Raw genomic sequence first — 9,907 nt, 5'->3', positions numbered from 1 at the left:
TCCTCGGGTGCCAGCCCAGCCCGAGGTGGCCCTGCACCCCTCCCGACGCGCTCCCACGCCGAGCCCCGGGTTCCCAGGCCCGCGCTCCCGGTGGTGGCCCAGAGACCCAGTTTGCCGCGGCAAAACATTGGTCTCCGAGGCAACAAGCCCCGCCCCGGGGCGGCCCCTGTGGGAACCCGGCAGCCAGGGCCAGAGGAGGGCGCTTGCAAAGAGGCTGGGCTGGGACCGGGTGGTGATGGAACGGGGGTCACCGCCACGCTCCCCGCCCCCAACCACACACACACCCCGCCCACTCCAGTCCTGGCGCAAGCACGCACAGACCGGGACACCCGGACACAACAGGGCTAAACAGACCTCGGGACCCTGGAGAAAAAAAAAAAAAAAAAAAAAAAAGAAAGAAACCAAAACAAATCCCAAACACAAAAAACAAAAACAAAAACCCTTAAGAGATTTCAGCCACCAGGAACTGTCAAGGATGAAGAGATTAAGGCAGAGGTCCCGGAACTAGAAGAGCAAGGACCAGCCCCAGAAATAAACATCGACATAGTGCGATTACACACAGGCAGCACCAACGCCGCCGGGACATCCCTAATATCAGGGCAATCTATTTTTTGCTCACTAGGGCCTTTGAGCCTTGTTTCTGGGACTTCCCCTCTCCTCATCTGAGTTTCACATCTGTAAACTTAGAGACCTTCATACGCAGGCCTTAGGTAACTGCGGTGGCGATAAAGACCTGGCGAGCGCAGCGCAGATCACCCAACGCGCCAGTCATTCAGCGTCTATTTGACGGTTCTACTACGAGCCAGTCCCTGCGTACCCAGCTGTGAGTGTGACGAAGATGATGGGACTTTTGACACTTGTGAGTGGGGAAGGGACTAGCCAACGAATTAATGGGTAATAAATAAATCTAGACGAAGCCTAGTGGCGGTGAGGTATGGCGCACGCCTTTAATCCCAGCACTCGGGAGGCAGAGGCAAGGTGGATCTCTGTGAGTTCGAGGCCAGCCTGGTCTACACAGCAAGTTCGAGGCCAGCCAGGGCTACACAGAATAAGTAGATAGATAGATAGATCATACATGAGCAAATCAAATTATAGGGAAGCTTAGAAAGCAAAGATGGTTTGTTGGGGCTGGAGAGGTGGCTCAGCAGTTAAAAGCACTGACGACTGCTCTTCCAGGGGACCCAGGTTCGATTCCCAGCACCCACATGGCAGCTCCTGCCTGTAACTCCATGATCTGACACCCTCACACTGACATACATGCAGGCAAAACACCTATGCACATAAAATAAAAACAAATAAATCCTCTTAAAAAGAAAAGTTGGTTTGTCAAGAAGAGGAGGAAGGTGAACAAGAAAAGCCAGTGAATTGGCTCAGAGGGAATAGCTTCCTGCTGCTGAGTCTGAAGATCTGAGTTAAATTCCCAGGACCTACAATGTGAAAGGAGAGAACTGACTCATGCAAGTCAGCCTCTGTTCTCCACACTACAGCTACAGTACACATACACACACACACACACACACACACACACACACACGTAAAAATAAAATAAAAAATCTAAATGTAATAAAAAGTGTTTTTCAAAGGAAGTCCTAAATAAGAAAGGCAATGTTTCAGTTAAAATAGGAGTTGTTTGGGGAGGAGCCTGTAGACATCTGGGATGAGGATGCACCCATCGAGGAAACAATAGGTGCACAGGGTAGAGCCCCTGCCTAGAATCCCCCAATGAGGGGCTGGGGGTGTGGCTCAGTGGTAGAGCCCCTGCCTAGAATCCCCCAGTGAGGGGCTGGGGGTGTGGCTCAGTGGTAGAGCCCCTGCCTAGAATCCCCCAGTGAGAGGCTGGGGGCGTGGCTCAGTGGTAGAACCCCTGCCTAGAATCCCCCAGTGAGGGGCTAGGGGTGTGGCTCAGTGGTAGAGTCCCTGCCTAGAATCCCCCAATGAGGGGCTGGGGGTGTGGCTCAGTGGTAGAGCCCCTGCCTAGAATCCCCCAGTGAGGGGCTGGGGGTGTGGCTCAGTGGTAGAGCCCCTGCCTAGAATCCCCCAGTGAGGGGCTGGTGTGTGGCTCAGTGGTAGAGCCCCTGCCTAGAATCCCCCAGTGAGGGGCTGGGGGCGTGGCTCAGTGGTAGAGCCCCTGCCTAGAATCCCCCAATGAGGGGCTGGGGGTGTGGCTAAGTGGTAGAGTCCCTGCCTAGAATCCCCCAGTGAGGGGCTGAGCTGTGAGTTCTGTAGCATTTGGAAAGCCTGGAAAGGGGCCAGGGGAACCCAGCAAGTGCAGAGAACTTGCCAGAACAGAGAGGAGATTAGTGTACCAGAGAGAACCAGAGGAGGGAGTGGCAGACGGGACAGGCCTGTTCTGCAGGCCACAGTGAAGTCTTCGACTTTTACCCGGTACTGAGAGAGTGTTGGGCTTCAGTGCTACATGCGGCTGGAATTGGTGGCGCACACCCATAATCCCAGCACTCGGAACATGGAGGCTGAAGAACCGAGAGTTCAAGGCCACCCTCAGCTACATAAGGAGTTCAAAATCGCCCTGGGCTGCATGAGACCCTGTCTCAAACAAACAAAGAACTGCATGGAGGTGGTTGTGACTTGGACAGGACACAGCTGACTATGTGTGTACACAGACTGCAGGATGAAGGCCAAGAGGCCAATGAGGGGGTGACAGCAGTGATGTCATCAGCATCCGCAGGCTGCCAGGTGCAGTGGTGAGCTTCTGTGATTCTGGCACTTAGGATGCAGAGGACAGAGGTGTCCACTTTTTTTTAAGGTTTTTTTTTTTTTGAGACAGGGTCTCTCTGCATATTTGTTTCTTTTCTTTTCTTTTCTTTATTTATTTATAATATAGTTTATTAATTTATTCATATTACATCTCAATTGTTTGTTTATTTTTTTTTTTACTTTAAGAATTATTTCTTTTGTGTATATGAGTACTCTATTTGCATGTACATTACTGCATGACAATCTATATTGCATGACAGAAGAGGGCATCAGATCACATTATAGATGGTTGTGAGCCACCATGTGGTTACTGCGGTTTGAACTCAGGACCTCTGGAAGAGCAGACAGGGCTCTTCACCTCTGAGCCATCTCTCCAGCCCGGTTTCTCAGTGTACAACCCTGGCTGTCCTGGAATCACTCTGTATGCAAGGCTGGCTTCGAACTCAGGGAGATCCACCTGGCTCTGCCTCCCAAGTGCTGGGATTAAAGACGTGTGCGCTACCACCGCTCGGCTGAGGTGTCCACTTTTAAGGCCATGCAGGGTAACATGGCAAACACCCTGCCGAACACTAACAAGGCCGCAAGCAAGAAAAGACACAGTCTGAAGGCTTAGTAACTTTGAGCTGCAAAATTTGCTGCTGGTCACACTCCTGACAAGTCCCTGGCAGAGAGCAGCAGCCACCATGATGCCAGATGCTGTCCATCCGGTCCCCACGGATGTCACCATCAGAGCCTGTGAGGTGGCTGAGCGAGTGGGTACAGGCACTTGCTGGACAAGCCTCGCAAGCTGAGTTCAGTCCCATGAACCAGATAAAAGCGGAGAGAAAGGAGATTTCACAAACGTACTCCATGACCTCCGCACATTGGCCGTAGCACGAGTGTCCCCAAAAACATAGGCATGCAAATCCCCAAACACACACATGCAGATGTGCACACATCACATGCACACATACAGATGTCACAGCGTATGCACATACACAGACATCACAGCACATGCATACACACAGACATCACAGCACATATACACACAGACATCACAGCACATGCACACACACACAGACATCACAGCACATGTACACACACAGACATCACAGCACATGCACACACACAGACATCACAGCACATGCACACACACAGACATCACAGCACATGCACACACACAGACATCACAGCACATGCACACACACAGACATCACAGCACATGCACACACACAGACATCATAGCACATGCACACACACAGACATCACAGCACATGCACACACACAGACTTCATAGCTTATGCAGACACACCATCACATCTCATGTGCACACACACACTACATGCACTCGCATATCATATGACAGCACACACACCACATGCACGAACATGTACCACGTCACAGCGCACACACACACACACAAAACACATGCACACACAGAGACATCACATGCATACACATCACATCACATGACATACACACATGCACACACACTAGCAATACATTAAAAATGCATTTTTTAAAAAAGGGAATGTTCCAGCTGTGGTGGCGCACACCTTTAATCCCAACACTCGGGAGGCAGAGGCAGGCAGATCGCTGTGAGTTCGAGGCCAGCCTGGTCTACAAAGCAAGTCGAGGACAGCTAAGGCTACACAGAGAAACCCTGTCTTGAAAAGCCAGAAAAAAAAGAAAGATAGATAGATAGAAAGAAGAAAGAAAAGAAATAGATGTTATATATGCAGAAACTAAGGCCCCGGAATGTCATTCACCCAGGACATGTTGTTCACTGTCTCTCAAGATAGACTCCCCCCAAAAAACAGGCACCAAGATATAACAAACATGATCAGCTTCCAGAGCTACGCCCGCTGCTGCAACCCTCCATGCTGGCTTTGTGCCACAGCTCTGGGGCCAGGTTCCCAGGATAACCACACCCAGCAGGGTGTTGTCAGGGCACAGCAGGGAGAATGTGGCTTGGCGGAGTTGTCAGGCCATCACCTGTGCTGACTTGGGTCACTCGTTTGTAGTCAGGCTGGCACATGCCGAGGGGTGGACCCACAGGCTTCCACGATCAATCACGATCCTAAACCAGACACACCTCACACTTCCTGCAGCGACCTGCTAAACTTAGTCACACGTGTACACCGAGATGTGACCCTGGGCTCTTGGAGATGCATTTTCTGATGGTATGAAAACAAAAGCTCTCTACCTGTCAACTTCTGTTTGTCTGTGCGAGGGATGGAATCCAGAGCTTTCTGTGGGCTAGGAAAGCACTCAAAGCCCTTTAAACCACGCCCCAGCCCCTCACTGGGGGATTCTAGGCAGGGGCTCTACCACTGAGCCACGCCCCCAGCCCCTCACTGGGGGATTCTAGGCAGGGGCTCTACCACTGAGCCACGCCCCCAGCCCCTCACTGGGGAATTCTAGGCAGGGGCTCTACCACTGAGCCACGCCCCAAGCCCCTCACTGGGGGATTCTAGGCAGGGGCTCTACCACTGAGCCACGCCCCCAGCCCCTCACTGGGGAATTCTAGGCAGGGGCTCTACCACTGAGCCACGCCCCCAGCCCCTCACTGGAGGATTCTAGGCGGGGGCTCTACCACTGAGCCACGCCCCCAGCCCCTCACTGGGGGATTCTAGGCGGGGGCTCTACCACCGAGCCACACCCCCAGCCCCGCACTGGGGGATTCTAGGCGGGGGCTCTACCACCGAGCCACACCCCCAGCCCCGCACTGGGGGATTCTAGGCGGGGGCTCTACCACCGAGCCACACCCCCAGCCCCTCACTGGGGGATTCTAGGCGGGGGCTCTACCACCGAGCCACGCCCCCAGCCCCTCACTGGGGGATTCTAGGCGGGGGCTCTACCACCGAGCCACGCCCCCAGCCCCTCACTGGGGGATTCTAGGCGGGGGCTCTACCACCGAGCCACGCCCCCAGCCCCCGCACTGGGGGATTCTAGGCGGGGGCTCTACCACCGAGCCACGCCCCCAGCCCCTCACTGGGGGATTCTAGGCGGGGGCTCTACCACCGAGCCACGCCCCCAGCCCCTCACTGGGGGATTCTAGGCGGGGGCTCTACCACCGAGCCACGCCCCCAGCCCCTCACTGGGGGATTCTAGGCAGGGGCTCTACCACCGAGCCACATCCCAGCCCCTCACTGGGGGATTCTAGGCAGGGGCTCTACCACTGAGCCACGCCCCCAGCCCATCACTGGGGGATCCTAGGCAGGAGCTCTACCAATGATCCACACCCCCAGCCCCTCACTGGGGGATGCTAGGCAGGGGCTCTACCACTGAGCTATCTTCCCAACTCCTTTATTTATATTTCGAAACACATGTTTTGTCTAGTTACTGAAGTTGGACTTGAACTGGCAGGAGAGCCCAGGCAGGCACCAAACTTGCAATCTCCATTACCTCAGGCTCCTGAATGGCTGGGATACATACAGGCTGACACCTCTTTACCTAACTGCAGCGGAATGAGTGCTTGTTTGTACCCACATGTCTTTGCAGAACATATTCTTTGAGTGTGGTATTAGAACTTGGCTTTTGGACAGTATCACACACACACACACACAAACACACACACACACACACACACACACTAAACATAGATAAATTTTTCAAATAAACCCATGACTGAGAAAGCCAGTATGACAATTAAATATACGGAGGGACCCTCACCCCCACCTGCACCCCCCCCCCGCACTCCTACCCCCCCCCCCCGCCACCCCCAGGAGGGTTACATGTTCTTCCAACAGTGTTCGGTACACATGGCCCATGCTTGCTAGATACAGGCATGGCCATGGGTCGGCAATTTCAGGGGACCTAGCTCTCCTCCCCAGGCCGCTTATGTAGGATGTATAAAAGCCATCGTTTACATAACCTGCCCTCCTCGCAGAACCTAAGAGCTTTACATAACATAGGCCAGTGAGTCAGACATGGGGCAGCGACCTGACAGGCCCTGCGAGGGGAACCCCCACCCATGACCGTTACCCGGAAGTGGCTCTGTGACACAGAGAGCTCATGGGTTTCACAGAGGAGAAAGTTGGGTCAGAGAGGACAAGACACTTGCTCGGGGTCACACAGGCAGGACTGCAGCCCAGTCTGCCCGTCCGTGGAACATAATAAAAGCACCACTAATAGGGGCTGGAAAGATGGTTCGGTGGTCGTGTGCAGTTGTTGCTCTTGCAGAGAACCTGGGTTCGATTCCTGACACCCACATCTCTAACTCCCAGGCACTCAGGCGGTGCACATTCATATACATAAATTAATAAACCAAAAAATGTATTTTAAGCCAGGTGTGGTGGTGCACGTGCTTAATCCCAGCACTCGGGAGGCAGAGGCAGGCGGATCGCTGTGAGTTCGAGGCCAGCCTGGTCTACAAAGGGAGTCCAGGACAGCCAAGGTTACACAGAGAGAAACCCTGTCTCAAAAAAAAAAACAAAAAACAAAAACAAAAAAAAGTATATATATATATATATGTGTGTGTGTGTGTGTGTGTATACACACACACACATATACACATACATATAATCACTTGTATACAACATATCCACATATTTACTATGCCACCCTGCAGGAAGTACTGTTCATTCTCCGTCTCCACCTATTTGATTTTACATTTTTATTAATCTGTTTTGTGTGGGGCAAACGTGCACGCTTACGTCCTGTGTGTAGAAGGCAGAAAACAACCTACAGGAACCGGGTTCTCTCTTTTCACCTGCATTAGGTCCCAGGGCTCAAACTCAGTTGCCAAGCTTGGCTGCCAGCGCCTCTGCCGGCCCCAGCCATCTGCCTCCCTCAATCAGTTATCTCAAAATCCGTGAGGTAGGGGGGACAGAATCAGGTTAGGTTTGTTTTTAAAAATATTAACATTTATTTATTGTGCAGGGGAGGAGGTGCGGGTGCCAGCACGCATGTGTAGAAGTCAGAAAAGAACTTGTAGGAGCTGGTTCTGCTCCATCCCATCATGTGGCTCCCAGGGAGTAAAGTCATTTCCTCAAGCTTGGTGGCCAGCGCTTCTGCCCTCCGGCCATCTAGGCGGTCCATGGTACTTACTACCCACTACCCACACTTTACAGAACTTAGCGAGGCCACGCTTGTGACAATCCTACCCTATGAAGAAAAGGACTCACAGGCCAAAGTCACAGAGCGGGTACTAGAATCTAGTTTTTCGGTTTGTTTTTTTTTTCCCCCTCACCACCACGTACATACCTTGTGCACCTGCTGCGGGCGATCCTGACCATAGGTGCGATCAACACATCAATATCTCAAATACTTGAGTTGAAATATCTAAGCCACGAGGCCAGCCTGGTCTACAAAGTGAGTCCAGAACAACCAGGACTACCCAGAGAGACTCTGTCTCAAAAAACCAAAACAAACAAACAAACAAAAAACAAAACAAAAATAAACAAAATAAAATAAATTTAAAAACTAAGCCTGGTCATAGTGGTGCGCGCCATTAATCCCATCACAGGAGAGTCAGTCAGGAGGCAGGTGCATCTCTGCTGAGTTCGAGGACAACATCGGCTACAGAAGCGAATTCCAAGACAGCCAGGGCTACACCCTGTCTCGGAAGACCGAATTTCAAAGACATCTCTACAGCAGCACCCTGGGGGTGCACTTAACCCAGCCTCCAAATCCACTGACTGTCTGGGTTGTCTGGAAGGAACCGCTTTTCCCTCCCAGCCGCTCCCGGGTCTCCCCGCGGGTACCAGAACCGGTGTCTGCACCTTTAAGACGGAGAACAGTCGGCCCGCGTTGCCCAGGCAGCGCCGCGCAGGTTGCCTGGCAACGTCAACAAACCGCGGCGCCGCCGGGGACTCCGTGCGCCCTGCAACCCCCCTCCCGCGCACCCCCCCCCCCCCCTTGCCCGCGCCGACGTGGTGACGCGACGGCCTGTGGCACGCCGTTGCCTAGCGACGGGAAGGTTGTTTGTCCCCGGCCAGCCAGGCGGCGCGACCGCGCTCGGCAGCCGGGACCAGCCAGGAGCAGACAGACGGGGCCCCGACCCGGGGATGGCAGCGAGCGACGGGACACCCGCGGGTCCCCAAATTACCACCGTCTCCTTTCCGTGTGCGCCCCCTCCTCGCAGGAGTGCCTGTCTGTCCGGAGCCTCCCGCGCCTTTGACTGTCTCCTTACCCCCCCCACCCCAGGCCAAACCGTACAGCACACACAAACAGGAGACGTGGCCCTTCTCAAGCTTCCCAGGGGTCTGGGTGCAGTGCTGAGGCAGGGGGATTCCCCGCTCCCCAATCAGGGGAGATGGCTGCGCAGCGCGCGACCTGTACTCACGCGCACACACGTGGGGTCGCAGCCCTTGCCTCTCCCCCTCCTCCTCCGCCCCTTCCCTCCCATCCCTTTGTGGGTTTCTTACCTGTCTCTGTCTCTCTCTCTCTCCACCGCCTGTGTCACCAGTCTGAAGCACTCGGGATGAGTGGGAGAGACTGAGGCGCTGTCCACGAACTGGGAAGGTCCTACTCACTGGCCCAACACCGCCCCCCCTCCCCCCGCCCTTCCCAGGGCCCCCCATGCTATATAGCTTCATGTGACCAGGGCTGGGCCGAGAATCTCTGAGTAGCGGGGTGTGACCGCATGAGTGGATCTGGGGACAGTGCCCAGCGTGTGTGTGTGTGTGTGTGTGTGTGTGTGTGTGTGTGTGTGTGTGTGTAACTGTGAATGTGGAAGAGCCTGTGGGTGGCTTCACCTCCTGCGGAGCCATTCGGCCTCCTGTGTGTAACTATGCGCGTGCAGACAATCCACTGGGGACTGTAGCTACGACCCCAGGATCGCCAGCGGTTGTAGCTGATACAGCGGGCTTGCTTGCTTGGCATGCGCAAGGCGGTGGGTGCACATCTCAGAGCTACAAACTCCCTCAGAGCACTGAACGCAACCTCTTCCTTTTTTTCTTTTTTTCTTTTTTCTTCTTCTTCGGCTGCGTCTAACATTATGCAGACCGCTTCAAATTTAATATACAGCCGAGGAAGACCTCTCCAACTCCAGTTTTTCTGCCTCCACCTTCCGAGTGAATGCTGGGATTACAGGCATGAACCAACCCCCTATGCCCCAGCTTAGATAGGACCAGGGTTCGAACCCAGGGCTTCATGGCTGCTTAGTCTACCATTGGAGGCGCGTGCCTAGCACCCCCTCCCCTCATAGCCCAGGCTGGCTTTGACTCCCTAATCCTCCTGCCTCAGCCTCCCCAGCGCTGGAATGACA

General features: G+C 53.9%; 1 long non-coding RNA gene across 1 annotated transcript in view; it reads right to left on the bottom strand.

Annotated features, from left to right (window-relative positions):
• LOC311591619 overlaps positions 1-9,185 on the bottom strand; it is a 23,892-nt gene extending 14,707 nt beyond the window's left edge. Inside the window, exon 1 of the long non-coding RNA XR_014777145.1 lies at positions 9,066-9,185. This is a non-coding gene — a long non-coding RNA (uncharacterized lncRNA). The remainder of the gene's footprint in view (positions 1-9,065) is intronic.
• Between the last annotated feature and the right edge of the window lie 722 nt (positions 9,186-9,907).

Source organism: Acomys minous (genome assembly GCF_964271855.1).
Source record: "Acomys minous genome assembly, chromosome: 20".
Taxonomy (NCBI): Eukaryota; Metazoa; Chordata; class Mammalia; order Rodentia; family Muridae; genus Acomys; species Acomys minous.
The sequence above is the reverse complement of the archived record's forward strand: the minus strand, read 5'-3'. Positions and strand labels throughout refer to the sequence as shown.